General features: G+C 42.3%; 1 protein-coding gene across 2 annotated transcripts in view; it reads right to left on the bottom strand.

Annotated features, from left to right (window-relative positions):
- The window catches only part of CREB5 (cAMP responsive element binding protein 5), a 495,825-nt gene that overhangs the window by 345,441 nt on the left and 126,883 nt on the right, over positions 1–23,501 (bottom strand). The window lies entirely within an intron of this gene.

Genomic DNA, 23,501 nt, shown 5'->3' with positions numbered 1-23,501 from the left:
TCTGCATCTTTCCTCCTTCTATTTTAACCACCTTTTCCCCCTCCATGTTTTATAGTGAACCAGACCCCAGTGTCCAAAGAAGTAATGACAAGATTATAATACACATCGTCTTTCCCCCTCTCACTGCGGTCAAAATATCACTCATATTCCAATTGACTTACTATCTGTTTTTCACTGAATGATTCTTCGCTCTGAGTGCAAGGAGGCGGGGGAGAGGAGACCTTTTTCATCACTACTCTTACTCCTTTGTCTGACTACAAACTAGAAACCAGACAGCGGATATGAAGTTATAGGCCCCCATCATTCAGGGATGTCTTCCCCAGTGTATTTGCCCTTGACTTGCTCTAAGACAACTAAATGACCTCAAATGGTTTGAGCCCCCAGGACTGACTGAGCAAAATGTAAAGGGGCAGGGGAGGATATTTGGAGGAGGAGAAGGGGGCATGTGCTTTGGGTCTTTTATCTTAATTTTGGTGACATGATCCAATTATATCCATTCAGCGGCGCCCTCTAATTACTAGGCTTGAATAATGAAAGATGTCCCTTGTATTTCCACCCTCCCCCCACCCCTGCTTCTCGTTCGCAGCCTATCTGGGCTATGCAAGCACAGCTCCTATTTTGTCTGAGTGAGCAAGAACTAGGTTAGGGAGAAGATTCTAAATGAAGGCAGAATGGTATTGGAGAGCAAGCCCTGGCCTTGGAGCCAGTAGACCTGGGTTTGAGCCCAAGCTTTGATGCACAGCAGCTCGGTATCTACATGAAATCATCCAGACTCCCTGAGATTCATTATCTTCCTGAAAAAGAATGGGGGTGGGGCTTTGACTTTTTAATGAGAAGAGTCCCCTATCTGGCAAAGCATTAGATCTAAAGTCAGAGGACACAGTCCACAGAATTACCTTAGCATAGAATCTGAGAGTTAGGAGTAACCTCAGCAGTCACAGATATTCCACAAGTGGTCATTCAGCCTCTACCTGAAGACCTCCAAGGAGACCAAACCCTCCACCTCTCAAGAGAAACTACTCTCGCTCTGGCCAGCTCTCATATTTAGACCTCTTTCACCCTCTGATTATGAAGCCTAAATTTGCCTCATGACAAATGAAAATCCTGGATTGTTATTACTATCAGTGGGACCTTTTGGACAGTCATATAAACTCAGTGGATTTCGCTTTCTCCCCTGTGCAATGATAGAGTTCAACTAGATGGTCCCTAAGGTCTTTCCCAGCTCTAAGTTCATGATCCTTCGAGCTCCACGATCAGCAGACCTGGCGTGCAGAAGACCCTCCTCTGCAAACCAGATCTGCTGATTGTTGGAAACAATGACTCCAGGAGAAGTAGCCCTTCCCTAGCTCCCTCCTTGAGATCATAGGATCATAGATCTAAAGCTGAAAGGGACCTTAGAGGTGAGTTAGAACAATCCCTTCACTTGATAAACAAGGAAACAAACCCAGAGTAGTTAGGTGAATTCCCTACGGTCTCACAGAAGTATGTGACCAAGATGGAATTTGATTCTCTGGTTCCAGCCCAGATCCATTGCTGCTCCCATTCTTCTGGCCTGGGAGTCCATACAAGTATTTCCATAAAGATCACCATCCACTTGTCCAGGCAGTATCTTGTTTCTACCTACCAACCTGGAAACTCCCTGAGGGCAGGAGAAGTCACTGCCTTTCTTTGTATTGCCAGCCGAACACAGTCAGTCACAAAATCAAAACTTGATGAATAGGTGATTTGACTGTAGTGGGGATGAGGAAAGGAAAATTAAAGACCCTTGGAAATGATGAATTTGGAGTTTAAAAGAGTCCATGAGCCTGAATGAATGAATGAATGACAAAGTATTTATTCATCAATTAAAAGGTTGAACTTCATTACATGGTCTCCACTGTCCCTTCTAGTCTAAACCTGAGTATCTGAATCTGAAAGGGATGCAGAGAAGGGAAGAGGATAGTTAAGAATTAAACCTTTAGGGAGAAAAGACCATAATTCTGCTCCTCAGATACAAGTTTGGAGAGGCCTAAAAAAAAGAGAGAAAATTGTAGGTTTAAGGGGATGTTTTCAGAAACCTGCTTGGAACTGAATTGCATGCTCCTGTAGAATTTTTCCAACACATCCAGTCCAGCCCTCTGGTTGCAGAGTTAAGGAAATGAGACCCAGGGGGTGGGGTGAGGGGAGGGAGGGAAAGCACCATGGCCACCTGGTCTCCAAGTGGAAGAATCAGGACTCAGTTCTTGTTGGGCCAGTGCTCCTTCCACTGAGTCACACTGTCTTTGAATGGGCATTGAAGCATAGACTTTGGAATCAGAGGACCTGAGTTAGAATCCCACCTCTCTGGGTCTCAGTTTCCTTTTCCGTAAAATGACAGGACTAGATTAGATGACCCCAAGGTCCCTTCCAGCTCACAGTCTTAACTGTGGGGAGTGACAGGAAAGGGTCACTGATCTCCAGGTAAGACCTCTTGGTCTGGAACTGTTAATATCATGATTTCATTTTAGGAGAGAGAGAAAGGTATGTTTTCAATATAAGTGAAAAGGGGAGAACCATCATGGTTGGGGGGGGGAAGAAATGAAGTTAAAGCTGATGACAGCCTTGTCGACATCACTGTCAGATGTTTGGGGTTTGCAAGGGAAATCTGTCTGCCTTCGGAGGGTGAAAGAGGGAAAACAATCCCTCCTTCAAGCCAGGCCTTCCCATCCTTCTAATGGGGACCTTACCTTGCTAGAGGCCTAAAGAAAGCAAGCAATTCTTAATTATACATGAAGGATATTTCAAGTTCCACCCCCTTCTCCAGACTCCCTGCAAAAGTCTTGGTGCAATCATGAAGCCAAACTGGCCAGTGCCAGGGGAGGGCTCAGCCCCCAAAGGGCAGCACTGGTTTGCCCAGTTCTCTCTCATCCTTTTGGGTGAGTGAGTGATTATACAAATAAGGTCTTTTACTCCTTTCAGTTTGCATAATCATACCACAGACCCTGGGGAGTGGGGCTGCCTCTGACAGTGGACACCCATTAGGTCAGAGCTAATGCTAAGACCATGAACCCTCTATTCCCCACCAACTCCACCAGCCCCCTCGCCCCAAGCTGCCGATCATGCCGCTTATAAACAGGAACCTGGCATTGGGTCAGGGGTGCAAATTGATTTCCTTTCCCAAATAAAATTTTAAAAAGCAAATAAACATGGTGGTGGTGGCTAATGAAACAGAACACACCAGCTTGGGGAGAATTTTTTTGGAAAAGGATTTTCTAGTGCTGAGGCCTCTTGCCCCCACTCTAACTTCAGCAACAATATGCTTACACAGAAATGTATTACAAGAAGCCTCTATACAACTCTCAGGATGCATTCCAATGGCGTCTTTAGGAATAAACACATTTTAGGGGCTTTTGCAATGCAAGAGATGGATTGGTCCATTTGATCCAAAGATTAACCTTTTTCAGAAGGGTAGATGAAGCCCCTGTTGTTTTAGATCAATATTTATGCCCATGAGGGTCCAGGCTTCATCTCAGGGGAATTGAATTGCCCACTTCACATGTGGGCTCATAGTCCAGAACATCCATAGGTTGAAAATATCATTTTATTGGAAGTGGTGGCAGTCTCATATCAACCAATCAACCTATGAACTCCATTGCCCACAGGTGAGACTTCTGAAAGGGAGGTGCCATTGACTGGCAGTTCATCAGGGGGAGCTCTCTACATGAAAGAAAGAAGCTAACTCTGGGGAATGAACAGTCTGATGTCTTCTTTGCCAAGACTTGAATGGCCTCGTGTTGGAAAACCTGAAGCAATTTCAATGACTCATAAGATAATAAGGTTGGAAGAGTCCTCAGTGATCACCTAATCCAACCCCTTCATTTTACCCATGAGAAGCCAAGGCACAGAGAATCAAGAATGAGACACAGAGTGACACAGAGACATTTGACTGGCCCAAAGATAGCAAATGACAGAACCAAAATTTGAACCCAGCACTCTCCTCCCTAGCATATTGCTTCCCCATTGTATTCCTGACTAGAAATAGGATAGATACTGAGATTTTTTTAAACCTAACTCCTGGACTAAATCCATCGTTTTTGCAGGGTGGATTCCAGAAGTAACTATTCGCCAAATGTGTCCCAGCCCTTTATACAGATGGAATCAGGCTAACATAATCATCAAGGGTCATACTGAAGGAAACATCATATCTGGAAGTGACCTCAAAGACTATCCATTCAATGCCTTCATTTCATAGATGAGGAGTGAAGGCAGACAGAGGTTAATGACTTGCCCAGAGTCACAAAGCTATTAATTGTCTGAGGTGGGATTCGAATTCAGGACCTTCTGACTCCAAGCAAAACACTGTTCACTATGGCACCACTAGTTCCAAGATGCAATAGTGATAGGAAGACCAATATGGTAAATAAAGGGTTGACTTGAAATTGGCTCATAAACAACCACCCTCCCATAGCCTACCTTCCTAGAGGTCTCCAAATCCCAGCCGTGTCTTCATTTACCACCAGCTACCCTAGTGACTTCCACATCCTCACCTTGCCCCCACCCCGCCAACTAAGTACCAGCTTACTTCAGCTTCCCAGTGTCTTGAGGGCAGGGACCGTTTTCTTTTTCCTATCCATTTCAATAACATTGGTACATAGTAGGCACTTGATAATATTAATTACTTATAGAAATATTAATAAATACTCTTATTATAAACTAACAGTTTATATTATATTTAGTGTATATATACTATATATTATATATAATAATATGTTATATTATATTAACAGTCTATTATAAACTGACTAACAGATCTTGTGGAAAGCTTTACATCATCTCAGACACTCGTTGTGTGACCTTGAGCAAGTCACTAATTCTCCCTTAGCCTCAATTTCCTCACAAGTACAACTGGAATAAAAATAGCTGTTTTCTGCAGGTGGTAGTGAATTTAAAGATGAAATGACATCATAAACATAGAGTTCTTTATCGACCATTTTGGTGCCTTAAAATATAGTTACTATTATGGTCAGCAGCATCACTGTCCTACAGTGTACATGTGTGGCCTCCTTCTCCCATAGCCCATTGGGAATTGGTTCCCCCATTTACCCCAAACTAAAGAAAGTCATGCTATCTTCACTCTCCATTGGGTTGAATGCACTTCTCCCTTAATACAGTTCCACAGGGGGTCAAATCTATCAACTGCAAATCGTCTATTGGGAACAGTTTTATCTATTTGGGTCTGTCTGGCACCACTCTTGGGCTGCACCCTCCATTCTGGGTATCTGGAAGCACCAACCAGTGGTGATACACAGTGTTGTTCTCAATGACGAAGCTCTCCCAACCCTCGCTCAGGGGCACGATGTTTATGGATGCCAGGAAAATATTTCCAACCTCCTCCTAGCAGATCCACCCCAAGGTTACAGTGTTCAACTTGTTAAATTACATGGGGAGCTGAAGGGGAGATGACATCATCGTCGGCCCTGGCAAAGGTTCCTGATGTCACCCAGGAGTTACAGCGGCATCCACCTGCCTGGGACAATGGCAAGGACATCTCATGGGGCAGAGGGAGAGAAAGGAGCTCCCGGCAACCTTCTGAAGGTCAAACGAGACCAGGGAGGACAAAGACAGAAGAAGGTGGAGAATTTTTGTCATCTGTTCTTTCAAGATGAGACCAAAAGTGCCAGTCTTCCATTTTCATCCCCTTCTTCTGACCTCACTCACACTCAGAACCCCTTCATGAGGTCAGCATGAAGGACACCACACCCCATCCTCTCGGGCTTCTCCCTACCCAGGCAAATGGAAGCTCCAGGGGAAGGACCCTCTCGATTCTGTCTCTGAATTCCCCACCACCTACAATTCAATCAACAAACAATGCTTCAGCCTCCACTGCATGGTGCTGTGTGAGGATGGAGATGCAGAGACAGAAAGGGAGCATTCCCTCCCCTCAAAGAGAGTCTCTGCTATAGGGAAGGAGGGAGAGAGGTAGACAGAAAGCAAAGACCACTCAGCGTGGGGAATCATCATATTATAATGGTTAGTAGGTATCAGTCAATAAACATTTATTAAGCATCCACTAGGAAACAAGCACTGTGATAACAGAGCATGGGGAAACAAAAGAGGGGTAGAGTAAAAGCTTCTTTCAAAAGGCTCACAGGATAGAGCAACCCCGGGGGGCTACTGTAGTGGACAGAGCACAGGCCCTGGAGACAGAAGAACCCGAGTTCAAATCTGACCTCAGAAACGTAGTAGCTGTGTGACCCTGAGAAAGTCACTTAACCTGGTCTACCTTAACTCCCAGGCAATGAGGAAGACAACACACCAAGAACTATATACATATGATCTACAGAATAATAAATTAGAAATAATCAACAGAGGGAAGATACTGGAAATAAGAATATATATATATATATAATATATACATACACATAAAAAGCTATATATATTCACATACACATATACATGTATGTATGTAAAAATAGAAAAGGCTACATATTCATACATATGAAGACACATGCATACCTCTATAGTCATACATGTGTGCATGTCTGTATATACACATGTGTGAATATATTATAAATATAGATCTATGTATTTATAATGGAATTTTAGCAGGAACTTGAAGAAAGGTAGGGAATCAGGAGGTCAACATGGGGAGGAAGGAGAGCATTCCCAGTGTGAATGAGAGAGCAAACATTTTAAAAGCATCCACATATGTTCTGGCCACTGTGTTAAGTGATTTAAAAATCTCATCCAATACTCATAAGAAGTCTGAGAGGCAGATGCTTATTATTACCCTCCCCCCATTTTATAAATGAGGAAACTGAGGCAGAAAGAGGTCAATCTGGCTAGAAGGTGTCTTAAGGCCTTCTGGCCTCCAGCTGCAGAGTTTCTTCCACTCCACCATCTTGTCTGCACCTGCCCCTAACTCCTGACAGACTCAAGGGAAAACTTCATGGAAGAGGCTGTACCTCTATCATAATAGCATCTCTGTAGCATTTGTAAGTCTGTGCAGCCCATTATGTGCATGATGTTATTTGGGCTTTACCACCTCCCCAAGAGAGAAGGACAGGTGGGACTGTTAAGTGGAGGGGGGAGCAAGGTTTGGAGAGAGCCTTCACCAGGGTCTTTTGGACTCTAGCACCCTCTCCTTCAGATCAGTGACCTCATGACACAAAGCCAAGTCCTGATGAAGGACAAGGAAGGAAAGAGGGACAGATGAGGAGAGAATATATTGCAGGCTGTGCAAAGACTCTGGGGGTGAGGGATGGGGCATCAGTGGTGGAGAATGCTTAGTACTCTAGCTTGGCAGAAACCCAAAGCTGATGAAGGGGAGCAATATGCAATTAGACTGGAAAGTAATTTTTGAAAAGTTATGTTAGATCACAAACATCAGGCTGGGGTTTGAATCTTTTACCTTAGAGGCCAAAGGGAACCACTGAAGGTTTTTAAACAGGTGTGTGTGATATGATCTATTCTGTGCTATCAGCTATCATTTTAAAAGCAGACGATGTAGAGAATGGCTCGAAGGCAGGAGAGGCAAGAAATCAACCAAGTGGGATGCTATGATAGCATTCTAGAGAGGAGTTGATCAGAGCCTGAACCATCATGGCAGCTATTTGGACAGATAGATGAGGATTGGACACAAGTGATGTTATGGGGTGGAACTGTCAACACGAGGCAATTTCATTGAGGGGACAGGGAAGAAGGAGAAGGAAAGGCCCAGGACGGCTTGGGGAAATTTAAGTCTATTTTTCCATCACTTGTTCACCATATACAGCTGGTCCAGAGAAATGTCCTCCCTTGAGTGATAAAAGATTCTGACTGAAAATGAGAAGCAATTTAAAAAAAGAGGCCAAGGAGACTCATAAAGGGAGGAAAAATATACCATGGATACTCATCTTAAATGACATCATGAGACTTTATCAAGGGAGCTTGAAGGTCAGGACACTAGCGTCTACCAAAGGGAGCTGGCGCACAAGCAGAGGAGACCCAATGGTAGCAGAAGGACTTAGCCAGCCCTACTGTATGTGCCCTCCGTTCGGGGACTGATGATGTGCCCAGCTGTTCAGGGACCACACTGGCTGAAGGCAAACCATCAGCGATCTAGGGAGCTAGATACATCTTAGCATGGAAGCTCTCTTCCTGAGTGAGTGCCAGATAGACCTCTGCCCACTCTGGACACAAAATAATTGAGCACCCAAATCACACCAAAAATTGGATTGTGATGGGGAGAGGGGGTTGGTTGGTTCATTGAGAGGATTAGAATAATTCTGTAGATTTGGTGCCTACGTGGATGAATGTCATCAAGGGGTGTGGGAGCAGCCAGACAGGAACTAAGCAATGCTACAAAATTTTAAAGAAATAAAGGGATGAAGAGATGTTTCATAAGTAAAATATGTCACAGACTAACAAAGAGTGAAACATGCTTACTGTAGGTATGAAACAATCCATACAATCTAGATATTCTAACAGAACAAAAATGAGGGCAGGGATTATTTGTCTAAATTTTTTTAAATATGTATCCAGTCTTTAGAACAGCATCTGGTTTGGAGAGGACACCTAATAGATACTCATTAATTGATTGTAACACCCGGGTAGAATACTAGTCTGAGAGTCAAGAAGACCTAAATTCAAGTCCAGTCTCAGATACTTCTAACTCTATGACCTTGTACAAATCACTTCCCATTATCTAGCCTCAGTTTCCTTTTCTGTAAAATGAGTGGGCTGGACTCTAAGGTCCTTTCTAGTTCTAAATCCAAATGTCTATCCAAATTTCATCTTCCTTGTGGCTGACGAGTCAAGTCTAAGTCTGAAGGAATGCCTTGGGAAACATGATAGAGCATGGAAACCCCTTAAAGAAGTAGTGGTTAGGGGAGACCCACATTCCCAGCCAAGGCTTGAGGTGCTGTGGACTGGAAAATAACTCATATGAATAATTACAGCTGCCCCAAAGGGGCTGCTTTGAAAGGTAGGGAGCTCCCCATCTCTGGAAGTCTTCAAGAAAATGGCAGATGACAATATGCCTAGAATTTTGCTGAGGGGATTTTCATTCAAACAAGCAAGCACCTTTGGGGCGTTGGGGGTACAAAGACAAAAAACAAAGGGCCTGCTCTCTGGAAATTACATATTATTGGAAGAGACAACTTACATACATTTAAGTAGAGATGAAATATCCACCCAAAGTTAAATGGGAAGCAGGCTGGCAACTGGAGAGATCAGGAAAAACTTCATGGAGAAGGTGATATTTGAGCTAGTTTTCAAGGAAAGTACGAATTCTAAAAGGTAATGATAAAGAATAAATGCATTCCTTTGCACATGGCAACGTGCAAAGACACAGAGCTGGGAAATGGTGGTACTAATTGTGTGTAAGAAAGGCTAAGAAGGGCGGTTGGGATGCGTCACAGAGTGAAAGGGTTAAGTCATGTACGACAGAGTTAGAAAGGTAGCTAGATTGGATCCTGGAGGTAATAGGGAGCCGGTGAATTTTATTGAGCAAGGAGATGGCATGTACCTTAGGAAGATCACTCAGGCTTCTGTATGGAGGATGGATTGACAAGGGAGCAAGGAGACTTAATTAGGAAAATAGTGTAATAGATACAAGAGGAGGAAGAGCTAAAGCCAATGATGATCTAAGCTTTAGTTTCTTCATCTGTAAAAATGGTCACTAAACTTATAGAACCTACCTCTTAGGGCTTGGCCAATCTTTAAGAGCCCCATAAATGGCATAGCTTTTTGCTGGTTAATCCAGATAAATTGGTTTATCTCCATCTCCACACCTTACCATGGGCTGTTTATCTTGTTTGAAATGCCATTATTCCTCACTTCCTCTCAGACCCTCAGATAGACAATCTATCTATCATCTCCTATAGGGAGCCCTTCCTGATCTCCCCAATCCTTGGTGCTCCTTTCTTCATCAAAGTATTTTCTATTTGCTTCTCTGATCGAACACTGTTCTCCTGGAAATCAAATCAGTCAACTCATGTTGACAGTCAACTACATTCCATTCCTAACAGATTAGAAGGTTCTCGGGTTTTGGCCTTGTATTCCTCAGTAATACAAGTATCTGTGGTGGTCTGAATACTGTAAATGCTTCATTAACTTCTGATGAATTGAAGTAAACTAAAACCATTTCTTCTTGCAGCATTTGATCATGTGGAGCCTCAATTTTCACTTTGCAATTCCCACCCTTCACTTCCAACTCTGGCACTAGGGCCAAATCAAACAGGCCTCTCATCACTTGGTCTCATCCTCCAAGACAGATTTCATGTCTCCTGTGCACCTGCAAAACATCTCCAACAAAATACCCCTGAACACTGGTTCCAATAACCCAGCCTTGGATGATCTTGTCTCAGATCCTCTCGTTCCCTAGTCACCTGTTTTTGAATGGGCTCCTGATTGTCTTTGCCCTTCCTAAAATGTACCACCATCTTCCAGATGCCACCAATTGAAGGAATTGATGAAATACCAAAGTGCTTATGGTGAATCAGACATTGACAACAGCAAAAAAACTCCTGCCCTCAAGATGCTTACAAGGTTTCTGTCCCACTCATTCTTGGCCCTTCCATGGTTCTCTTGACATGGCCCATTTTTAGTGCCTTGTCATACATTTCTACTTTTTTTATTTTTAGACTTTTAAGCCATAATTTTGAAGTTTTTGATCACAAACATCACATATTAAAAATATCAGCACTATAGATTTAGAGCTAGGAATAACCGTAGAGATAGACCATCCAAGTCCAAGCGCCTCATTTTAACAGAGCTCCAGAAAGGAAAAAAGGCTTGTCCGAAGTCACACAGGGAATAACAATGGCAAAGTAGCATCTGAATCCTTACTCCCAATTGAGGGCTCCTTTCACTGTTCTGCATCCTTGAGAAAATTAGCAATCGTTAATCTAGGGTAAATATTTCATTCGTGCATCATCACCACCAAGTTTAATGAGCTCCTTCTGTGGCATCCTCCCTCAGAACCCTGGATCAAATTAAAAACTCCTCTGTTTTGCCTTCCAGGCTCCTGGTGTCCTGGTCCCTTCCTCTCTTTCTGGTCTTCTTATAACTTATTCCCCTACATCCACTCTAAGAACCCCCCACAATGACCTTCCTTCTGTGTCTCAAAGGATCTGCTGTCTCCTCCCTGTCTTTGTCCTGACTGTCCCCCAACCCTGAAGTGATTGACCCCTTCCCTTTTGCCTGGTAATTTCCCTGAATTCCTTCAAGACACATCTCCATCCACCTGCTCCTATCTTCCTTCTGAGAAGATCTCCCCTTTACTCTTTAGAATCTTGTTTGCTGCCTCTCCCATAGAATTCAAGGTCCTTGAGAGCAGGGATTGTTTTTTGTATCTTTAGCACATTGTTAAAGTTTGCATACAGTAAGTATTTAATAAATGTTGGCTCATTGAATGATGGACAAGGACCACCAAGAGAAGCAAATTTCACAACATTGCAGACCCCACATACTTTGCTGCCTCGATGGCATATTTCCCTCCAAGGGGGGAGAAGACATGAGAGACATCCCTTTGCCCTTTAGTTTTCATTCAAAGGCTCTAGAAAGGAATTGACTGGAATCATTCTGCAGAGGCCAGTGAGGATGGCAAGGAAATGGCAGGTTTCTACAGGACCAGGCAGGAAGCAAGGTTCACACCCTGTGGCCAGATGTTCAAGGTGGTGAATAAGTCAACAAAGACTCAGGCCAAATTCTTGGCCTGACTTCAAGGAGCTGAAAAGGGGACTGGAAAGAGGGCTGGAAAATGCTTGCCCAGCAGCAAAACTGACCAGGGATGAGGAAGCTCTAGGGCAGCCTGGGGATTCAGGTAAAAGATTCATTTTAGGCGAGTAACAAAGAAAGGAAGGAGCAGGTTCAAGACCTGGGTCATTCTCCTGGCTCCATGTCTCCTTTGAAGCTTGAAGCAGATTGAATAGCTTCCCAATAGTCACACGTTCTAACTCAAGGCTAGAACAAGACCTCTAGAGCCATATAGACTAAAATGGAAGACAAAACACATTAAACATCTAATGCCAAATGGATGGAAGGGATGGAGAAGCAAATGTCTGTCTCTTTGTCATCAACCTTATTTGAATCATATGAAGATTAATGGAAGGATAGTTTAGAAAATGTTCCAAGAATGAACATTACTCTGTGGATTTTGGTTGGGAAGGCAGTGAAAATTTTAATTTTTGTTGTTGTTCAGATGATTCTTCATATTATCTGAATTTTCATCTCTATCTGACAGATGAAAAATCCGAGGCAAACAGAGTTAAATTACTTGCCTAGGGTCACACAGTTAGTGTGTGAGGCTAGATTTGAACTCATACAGTTTAGAAAAGTAAAGGAGTCTGAAGTACTAGAAAAAATCTTTAATTTATCCGGCTAATGGCACATAGGATTGGGTTGTGAAACTGGAACCAGGAAGTCCCTGAGTTCAAATTCTGTCCTAGGTACTGACCAGCAACTCACTTGATCTATCTGACTCCATTTCCTCATCTGTAAAACAAGGGAAATAATTCCACCTGAGTCCCAGTGTTTTTGCAAGGATAAAATATGATGTTATTTGTAAAGAGCTTTGCAAATGGTAAAATGCAACATAAATGTTAACTATTACAATTATTATTATTTGGAGTCCTAACCTGAGTTTCAATCCTATCTCTCCCACTGATTGTCACTCTGTATGATCTTGTATGGCATCTAGGTGGCACAGTGAATAGTGGAAGCTGAAGTCATGAAACCTGAGTTCAAATGAAACTTCAGACAATTAATAACTGAGTGACCCTGGGCAAGTCACTTCACCATTTGTCTCAATTTCCTCATCTACCAAATGAGCTGGAGAAAGAAATGGCAAAACTGCTAAGAAAATCCCCAAAGAGTCATCAATATACAGACTAGACAGAAACAGCTTGACCTTGGATAATCTTTTAGGGCGTTACCTTCTTCATCTGTAAAAACTTGGACTTGGCCTCTAATGGCCCTTCCACTGTACATCTTGCTCCGTCTAAAGTGGCTGAAATCGTTGTTTTTGCTTGATGAGCAAACATACTTTTTCCCTACTACCCCTGGGTAAATGAGAGCAGACTAGAATGGAAGTGTCCACAGGGGGAAGGACTCTTGGCTTTGTCCTTGTTCCCTAGTCCCTAGTATAGGACCTTGCAATCTGTCACAGCCCCCCCTCTGAATCTCCCTTACCAGCTGAACCTGGTGCACCAATACGGGACTCCCCTGATCCTCATCTGAAATCCTGGCTTGGCTGGAGTCTGTCCCAAGGCATCCAAACAAAAGAATCCCTAGAGGCCACCCCTAAGCCCAAGTTCTGACAATCAAATCATTTCAGGGTAGTTCTGCTAGGGAATTCACTTGCCTCCTAAGCAAGGCTACAGATTTGCCCAGAGATTCTTCCCACATTATCAAGTCAAATTGGCCAAAACACAGCATCCCAAAAGTCTTAGTGCACTTTGAAGCTTAAGCAGTTTTAAAATGTTCTTTTAAACTGCTAAGTTTCAATAACTTAAAACAGCATTAAGACTTTTGGAACACCTTGCATAAACATATATACACAAAGACTCTTTTGAAGAGGGTGAGAGGAAAGAATTAATTTTAAAATGCAGAGTCAGAGATAGGGAAATTTTTAAATACCTTTAGGAAGAAACATAAGATCATAGATTTAGAAATGGAAGGGGACATCAAAGGCTGCCTCTATTCCAACCTCACCCCATTCTATAGTTGAAGAAACTGAGTCCCAGAGAGGTCATAGAATAGTTTTAGACCTAGAAGGAGCCATAAAGGGCATCCAGTTCAACTGCTTCATTTTAAAAAATGAGGAAACTGAGGCCTTCAGAGATGATGTGATTTGGCTAACATTCCAGTAACTTAAAGAGGCAAGATCTGAGCTAAAGGGATGGGAGAGGGGAGAAAGAGAGAGGATAAAGAAGGGAGGGAAATTGGAAGAGGAAAAGAGAAACAGAGAGAGAAGGGAGAAAGAAAAGGAGATAAGAAGGAACAGGAAGAAGAAGAAGAAGAAGAAGAAGAAAGCTAAAAATCTAGGGAAAAATCAAGAAAGAAAAGGAAGGAAGGAAGGAAGGAAGGAAGGAAGGGAGGGAGGGAGGGAGGGAGGGAGGGAAGGAAGGAAGGAAGGAAGGAAGGAAGGAAGGAAGGAAGGAAGGAAGGAAGGAAGGAAAGAAAGAAAGAGAGGGAGGAAGGGAGGGAGGAAAGGAAGAAAGGAAGGAAGGAAGGAAGGGAGGGAGGGAGGGAAGGAAGGAAGGGAGGGAGGGAGGGAAGGAAGGAAGGAAGGAAGGAAGGAAAGAAAGAAAGAAAGAAAGAGAGAAAGAGGAAGGGAGGGAGGAAAGGAAGGGAGGGAGGGAGAGAGGGAGAGAGAGAGAGAGAGAGAGAGAGAGAGAGAGAAAGAAGAGAAGAGAAGAGAAGAGAAGAGAAGAGAAGAGAAGAGAAGAGAAGAGAAGAGAAGAGAAGAGAAGAGAAGAGAAGAGAAGGAGGAGGAGGAGGAGGAGGAAGAGGAGAAGGAGAAGGAGAAGGAGAGAATGGGAGAAAAAGGGAAATAGAGAGAAAGATGGAAAGGGAGAAAAAAGGAGATGGAGGGAAAGGGAGAAAATGGAGAGAGGGAGGGAGGGAGAGAGAGAAGAAGAAGAAGAAGAAGAGGAGGAGGAGAAGGAGGAGGAGGAGGAGGAAAGACAGAGAGACAGAAAGAAAAACAGAGGCAGAGAGGCAGAAATAGAAATAGAAATAGAAAAGGAAAGCATAGCTAGTGAACTTTAAAAATGGTTCTCTGGATGAAATTCCTCTCCTTTGCTATATAGAAGGCCAGATCTAGATGGTCATATTGATCCATGAAACACTTAGTTGCAAATGGTCCCTTCCAAGGGCCAGACCATCCCCTGCCCTTGGCTCTGCCTCTAGGTTGCCCTGGCTCCCCAAGGGAGGGGGGCTGACCTTGCCAACCTGTTTCTCTAACCACAGGGTGCCAGGCTCACCCCTCCCAGGCTGTTCCCACCTCGTATGGTCATGTGGCCCTCCATCACCCACTCCCTACCTCAGTTTCCCCATCTCCTTGTTCCTGACTTCATGAAACCATGCTGAACTTTCCAAAGAGGGGCTCCTGCAGGCTCTGAACCAATGGGAGGGCAAGCCTAGGCATCACCTTGCCTAGTGCCCAACAATGCACTGTTTATCTTTGGAAACCTCCTCTGGAGAAGCTGGTTTTCTCTGCGAAGAGAGATGCTGGGCTGTTTCCTAGAGCTGGCAGCCAAGCCGAAGCTGAGCCCATCAGGTTCCTTGTTCCTGACAAGTTGGAATTCCAGCCTCCTCTCTGAGCTGTCTCCCCTGTTGGGAGGTGATCTGTTTGAGAGGAGGCTTTGTGTTGCTTACTATGGGGGTCCTGGCCCTGAACACTGGGCTTCGTACACTGAGGGGTTTACTCAGTGCTTTTTCCATTCATTCTTTCTTCTTTCCTTTATAATGTCCACAATTGGTCCTGGATGCAAAACACAAAGAAAGCATCTCTACCTTTCTGGCAGAGATGAGAGAGGATGGATGTGGCCATGGAATCTTCTATTTATTGTCACTTTCAGTCAATGGGTCTTTTCTAAACTGTTTTTTAAATTTTTAATTTTTCTTTCTTGTGTTCACTTTGTTAGAAGGGATGGCTCTCTGGGGAAAGGGAGAGGGTTATATTTGGAAATTAAGGTGATTTCAGAACCATCCATATGCACTTAATTAGAAAAAGAAATTCTAAAAAGAAAGGTTCAAGTGCAAAAACTTCCACAGGCTAAGACATTGGTCTGCATCAGATCATTTTCTTCATCATGAATGATAATGAATCCATTATCTCATAAGAACTTTCAAGTCTAGGTCTACAGACAGTATCATCCCAATTTTACAGATGAGGAAACTGAGGTCAAGAAAGGTGACATCCAAAATCACACAGCTACTAAATGTAAGAGGCAGACATAAACCGATGTTTTGCTCATTCAAAATTCAACATTTTATCCATTATGGTAGCCTGCCTTTGCTTAGGTTATCATGCTCATTAACCTAAGTATAACCCAGGTTTATGATTGAATTCATGAGGTATGATGGGTAGGAAAGAGAAGCAAGGGTGAGGGGACCCAGGTTTTCCTGAATACTATTCTAGCACTGGTATCTTCTAATCATGCAAGGTCAACATTGAAGAAAAGTTGACTTCAGAGAGATATCAGGGGTCAGGATTTGAGGTTCCAGGTCTCCCTATCACCAACTCTGTGATGATAGAATTGACTGCAAAGCTTTACTAGGGAAACAAAGAAAAATTGTATGTGACTCAGGGGGAGATCCTCTAGGGATAAAGCCAGAGGTTTCCTCAACCAAGTTAGCTTTGCCCAGTCATTCATCAACATCATCATCATCATCGTCATCATTATCAATTGCAAACTTACTGTCACAGTAAGTAGATCTGCATTTGAATAAAGGAGGCCAAGTTCTACCACTTCCTACTGGTATGACTTTGATCAGCTCAGTTTCCTCATTTGAAAGATAATGGGGGAGTGGCTAGGTGGGGTAGTGGATAAAGCACTGGCCCTGGAATCAGGAGTACCTGGGTTCAAATGTGGTCTCAGACACAATAATTACCTAGCTGTGTGGTTTTGGGCAAGCCAGTTAACCCCATTTGCCACCTTAAAAAAAAAAAAAAAAAAAAAAGAAAGATAATGGGACTGGACTACATGGGTCTTCTAGCTCTAAATTTATGACCCTGTAACATGTAGTACACAGCAGACCCTGAGGTATGGGAAGGAGGCTGAGTTGATTTCTGTAAGCCACAGCATTAACCCAATAAGCTCCTACTATGGATGATGCCAGGTATCATCATCTCAGAGATGTTTTGTCTTATTTTACATAGGAAAAAAAAAAAAGAGTTCCTGCCTTCAGGGGGCTTCCAGTCTCTCAAACTTCTATTTTCCTATCAAACAACTGAAATTTGTCAACTAATTTCTTTTTTTTTTTCCATTCTGAAGGTCTTGAGTGGAGATCTTTGAGAGCTAGGTCAAGGTTGAGTGCAAAGAATCTCAGGATTGGAGAGTTGGAAGGCACCCCGGGGATGCCCAAAGAAATCCCTCTAAGTAGTCATTGAGTCTGGGCTAGAAGCCCTTGAGGAAGGAGAAATCCATCATCTCTGAAGACACTTATGGAAAGTTCTAACTGTAAGAAAGGTTTTTCCAGACATTGAGTAGACTTCCAACCACTCAGTATACCTGCTTCTGCTCTCTGGGACCAAACAATGTATAATCACCTTTCCAGTACATGAAAGGAGGCCATCTGGGGACTCTTCCTCTCTTCTTTAAGCTAAACATCCCAATTTCCTTCATCCATGGACCCAAGGCTCTTCTTGGTTGATCTTTAGACATTACAGTTATGCAGTGTCTTTCCTACACTGGAGTCTCAAGGTTATTGATCAATTAAGAGACTATCCAGAGTGTATATGAACTGACTTCTTTTCTCCAATGGGATCCTTGACCATCACATTAAAATAGAAAAAGGTCTTGCTCTTAGAAGATTGATTAAAATCTTAATGATTGACTTTAGAAGGACAAATATTGTGTATTTCCAAAAAAACCTTAAGAAAAATGGAGAGAAGGGATTACCAAAAGGAGAGGACAAGGATTCAGAAAAGGAAGGGGTGACTCTGATACTGAAGGAAAAAGGAAAAAAAAACTATATGGCAGAAGATGATGTGTTTCTTTTAAAACAGTATTTAACATTCTACCCCCAAAACAGGCATCCAGTAAATTAAGGCCATAACTTCATCTTGGGGTTATGGTGACATGAAAAAAAAAAGAAAAAGAAAAAAACCACTCAGGCTGGGCTTTCAGCTTTATGAAGTTACCAAAGTCTCTTGATGGAATTACAACACGATTATGGACGACTAGGGGGACATTATTCCTTATCTTAACAGCAGTTAAAAGCACGGTGGCACCAAAGGGCACTAAAATGCCAGTTTCTTATTACCGAAAAGCAGGGAGGACACACCGCAGGATTCATGTACACACTCACACTCACACACACACACCCAGGGACATCTGCAGAGGATGATGACTGGTCTGTGCCGCACACACATTGTATTCCCTTTACGATGTACTGTGTCCTCTGAGATCATTAACAGAGCTCTTTATAGGTCACACAGTCTGAAGTAATTCACATCTCACCCCTTCTGGAGGGGAAAGCCAATGAAGGCAGATGCTCTCCTTTAGGGTCTAGCCACCAGAGGGAGAATGCAGACATCTGGACAAAAGATCTACCAGCCCAGCCGTGTGCTAGAGTTGTGGACAGAGCTCTCAGGTTCCCATTCCCCTTCTTCCCCTTTCCCTGTATCCCACCACTCACCAACCCCAGCCAGTTTTCCTTTCATGGCATCACAGGCATCCACCTCTTTCTCTCCATTTCTATATCTGCCTTCATGGCCCCTTCCTGGGTCTATTGAGGCAACCTCCTAATTGAACTCCAAGTTTACAGCCTCTCTTGTTTCCAATTCAACCTTCACATAAGTACCAAAATTATAAAGCAAAACCCACCATGACTCATGGATGATTTGCTCAAGAAGGTTCAATGGTCCTGTTTTCTTTAGGACCAAGCACAAACTCCTGTCTGGAAATTTGAAGTTCCTCCCAATCTACCCCCTCTCTCACTTTCCCTTCCAACTTGTTACACATTACCCCTTTCATGCACTGCCAATTCCCAAATTTGGCATTCCATCTCCCTTGGCATTCCACTCCATTCATGCCATTTCCCAGGTCTGGAAGTTTCACCTTCCTCATCTCTATCTTTTCTCTGCCTTCAAGACTCCACTCATGTACGTCTCTTATAGGAAGACTTCCAACCATTGCTACCTCCTAAAGGGGCTTTTTGCTTTATTTGCTTGTGTATTATGTTCTCCATACCAACACTTGAATAGAACCCTTGTTAAAGACTCCTTCTTGGTGAGGCATTTCAGTCATGTCTGACTCTCCATGACCCAATTTGGGATTTTCTTATTAGAGATACTAGAATGGTTTGCCATTTCCTTTTTCACTAATTTTACAGATGAGGAAACTGAGACAAATAGGGTAAAATGATTTTTCCAGGGTCATGCCCCTAGGTACTTTTATATTTAGTCTTTGTATGGCAGTACCTGGGACATGCTCAATAAACACCTGTTAGATGGATTGGTAAGAACAGTATGTCCATAGTCCCAAACCATGTTCAGGTTCCTGATGACTTGAGCAATGTTGGGACTTTCTGACCTATAATAAAGGCTAAGGAAGGAAACACTCTCAAGAACTTGAAATCCTTTGTGCATAGTGTCCCAAAAGGAGCCCAGGTCTACACCACTTGTATAAATTTTGGAACAAATGAAATTTTATAATTTCAATTTTTAAGGAAAGACCAGGAACTAGAAGAGGTAACCTATGGAATCTGATGCAGGGCAGAAATGTGAAGCGTATAAACTCAGATTGTCTCAGTAAAATGAGTTAAGGAAAGAAATGACATCTTTTCCAAGAAGACCTCAAATGCGGACACAAAGATTTACATATGATGAAAAATGACTGAAAAACAACAAGAAAAGTAAAAATAATCATTTTAAACTATTGTACAATTGTGAAGTTCATATTTCTGACGTCCCTTTGTAATACCCATCAATTTCTGTCTCTCATTTATTCTTTGCTCCAATTCTCTAAAACAAAACTTAATTTCAAGAAAACTAATGATAAAGTCATCTACGCTGCAGTCTAAATTACATTACTTTTTGTGGTGACAATGATATAAAAATAATTTCATTGAAAGCAGAAAATATTCTTCTTTCTTTTTTTCTTTGTCTTTCTTCCTTCCCCATGTGATAACTCCATGTTGAGGACATACTCCTGTCTTATCACCTCCTTCAAAGTATAGGTCAGGTACTGCCTCTTCCATGAGACATTTGCTTATCTCTCTAAGCATTAATGTTCTCTCTCCCTCTCTTGAAATGATATTTTATTAGATGTTTTTAAACTGGACCTATCATTTCTTCAGAGTGAGGAAGTCCTATACTCATACAGATTCAACTCTGCCCTACTTAGAGTCTCTGATATTGGGCACTGTTGGGTTAAGTCATTTGTTCCAAGGGTCATACAGTCCTGCAGACAGACCAGGTCTCTCTCCACTCTATCAAACTGCTTCTATTCCATTGACGAGAAATATAGATTGAACCTGTGCAGAGAGTTACCAGTGAGGAATCATCTCTACCAACATGGATAGAAACCTGCTTATCAATTGATGGTCTTAGGGAGCTACCTAAAATGTTAAGTGATCATTCAGGGTCCTATAACCAGGACGTGTCAGAGGGAAGATTGAAACCCACATCTTCCTGGCTCCTGGGCCAGCCCTCTATTTCTTATGCAACCACCAACTGCCTCAGTTTATGACTAAGGAAGAGATGGAGAACATCACTAAAAAACTAGATGATTTCAATTACATTAAATTAAAAATCTTTTGCACAGACAAAACCACTGTAACCAAGATCAAAAGAAATGTAGTAAATTGGGAAACAGTCTTTACAACTAATGTTTCTGAAAAAAAGACTCATTTCTAAAATATACAGAGAACTGAGTCGTATTTTTTTTAAAAAAAGCCATTCCCCAATTGACAAATGGTCAAAGGATATGCAAAGGCAATTTACAAATGAGATCCAAACAATCCATAGTCACATGAAAAATTGCTCTAAATCATTACTTATTAGAGAAATGCAAATTAAAGCTTCTCTGAGGTACCCCTTCACACCTCTCAGACTGGCCAATATGACCAGAAAGGATAATGATCATTGTTGGAAGGGATGTGAAAATCTTGAACACTAATACATTGTTGGTGAAACTGTGAACTCATCCAACCTTTCTGGAGGGAAATTTGGAACTACACCCAAGGGGCAACAGAAGTATGCATACCTTTTGATCCAGCAAATACCACTACTGGGTCTATACCCTGAAGAGATTATGAAAAAAGGTAAAAACATCACCTGTACAAAAATAATCATAGCAGCTCTGTGGTGGTGGGGAATTGGAAATTAAGTAAATGTCCTTCAATTAGGGAATGGTTTGGCAGACTATGATATGTGTATGTCATGGAGAAGAGATGGGAATTTGGGGAGGCCTGGAGGGATTTGTATGAACTGATGCTGAGTGAGATGAGCAGAACCAGGGGAACACTGTGTACCCTAATGGCAACATGGGGGCAGTGATCAACCTTGGTGGACTTGCTCATTCCATCAGTGCAGCAATCAGGGACAATTTGGGGCTGTCTGCAATGGAGAGTGCCATCTGTATCCAGAGAAAGAACTGTGGAGTTTGAACAAAGTTCAAGGACTATTACCTTAAATTTAGGGGGAAAAAACCTGCTATCTTATTGTCTGATCTTGCTATCTCTTATACTTTATGTTTCTTCCTTCTCTCTCATCACACTCAATTTGGATCAATGCATACTATGGAAACAATGTAAAGACTGGCAAATTGCCTTCTGCTGGGGAAGTAAGATTAGGGGGAAAATTGTAAAACTCAAAATAAATAAAATCTTTTTTAAAAAAAGAAGCTTACATTCTTAAAAAAAAAAAAACCAACTGCCTCCCAAGACTTTGAAAATACTAAGTAATTATTTTCTAAGTACATGTTCTATTTCCTGCCTCCCCAATAAAATTCAAACTCCCTAAGGTCAAGGAACTTATCTTTCATTCTGAAGAGCAGAGCTCAAAGCTCAGGGCTTAGTTAACTACTGAGTGATCAGAAGACTTAATAGAAAATGAGAGTCTTCATAAATCACCTTGGGATTTGGGACTTGGAGGAGATAGGGAGGACAAGGGAACATTCCCATGGAGATAAGTAAAGAAAGCCAAGGATGAAGAGGATGAGAAAGAAAGGAATAATATATCTCTAAAATATATAAATGCACTCCAAAAAGTGCCTAACAAAGGTTTGGTATTTGGGGTTTTTAATAATAGGAGAAAGACACAATTCTGCAACTCTGAACTATAAAAATAAAAGGACAAAGAAACCAACTAGCCCAGTTTTGCCCACAGTTCCTTGAAATTAAAATTTTGCATTTGGATCAAAATCTCCCTCTGAATATTGCCTTGGTGAAGATTCACGGCTAAGCAAACGGTCTTAACTCTACTACAATGACTTTCCAGAAATGGCAACGGAAAATGCTAATATGATGCCAGTATGGGCAAGATACACTTACCTCCCAGAGGCAAGTTAAGAAACTCAGCTAGCTCTGTAGACAGTCTTTGGGCGTGACTTGGAAATTTTTCTTTAAATGACAGTGTTCTTTGATCCTTGAAAATTAGAGCTCTGTAAGTCACCATGCTATGAGCACCACCATCACAATGATGGTGGGTGTACAACCAAGTGTTATGACTTAGAAGACTATAACTGTCCATATAAAAAAGCTTTGTGTAAGCTAAATAGTTTAGGGTGAGAAGAATGGATCTGTGTTCCCAAACAAAATAGAACTATAAATGATGGAGTGTGTGTTGCTTTATTTTTAATAATAGTAGCTGGGAATAGTGCCAGGAAGACCTGGGTTCAAGTCCAATCTGACCAGCTTCACATCACCATATAGCAAGCAACTCTCTTAAACCATAAGTGATAAAGATATCCAGACATTGAGGAATTGCCCCTCCTTTCCCCTCCCCCATAGTGATTTCTGGCTACTTCCTTAGCACGTAAGAGGAAGTCATTAAAAAATAGGGAAGAAAAGAAAAGAAAAAAATGCATCAGCAAAGTAAATGGGGAATAAGAAGGATAAATAGATACTAGAAGTGAATTACAGGATAAACAGAAAGTGCCGCTGGGAGTAGGGATGCTTAGAGAAGACACTACGGTCTCCTAGAAACTCCATTTCCCAGGAACCCATTCTTCTTGGAGTCTTTTCTCTCTGCCTACAGAGAAACCAACCCCAAAGGCTACTCTCACTGTTTCTTTTCCATGGAAAGATAAAACTACATATCCTCCCCACTTCTCACCTCATCTATCCCTGCTTCTTCCACTCCCACCTGCCACCTACCTGAAAGAGTCCAAGGGTAACTGACTGGCAAACATAATGATCCTGTCCAGGAGCAGGGGAAAATCTCTATAGTCCACAAGTAATGGTTAGCTTAAGGCCAAAGGAAATCTGCTGGCAGAACTAGGAAGGTTTCTGGGGGACTTGCTTATATAGTTCTGGCCTCTAGTCCACCAGTTGATTGATGCAAGGCATTTCAATGAAGATACACCCCACTCTCCCTCAAACCACCAGATAGCCAACACAGAGTCCTCTGGTGACCAGAGACAATCTGATGAGGCCAACATGGAAAAACCAGCTCTAAGGGGAGCTTGAAGGGAGTTTCTAAAGGGTCTAGGAAGTAGCCCTTCTATGACATTTCTTTTTCTTTTCTAAATTGATGGTTGGTGTTTTCTAGGCAGCTTTTCAAGCCCAGACCTAGAGGACACTGGACTTATATTATGGAAAAGACATCCTACCCTTCACTGCTTTGAATGAGCCATGGAAAGGACAGTCCAGAGAGTTTGCTATCA

The sequence above is a fragment of the Macrotis lagotis genome, chromosome 7 (genome assembly GCF_037893015.1).
Source record: "Macrotis lagotis isolate mMagLag1 chromosome 7, bilby.v1.9.chrom.fasta, whole genome shotgun sequence".
Taxonomy (NCBI): Eukaryota; Metazoa; Chordata; class Mammalia; order Peramelemorphia; family Peramelidae; genus Macrotis; species Macrotis lagotis.
The sequence above is the reverse complement of the archived record's forward strand: the minus strand, read 5'-3'. Positions and strand labels throughout refer to the sequence as shown.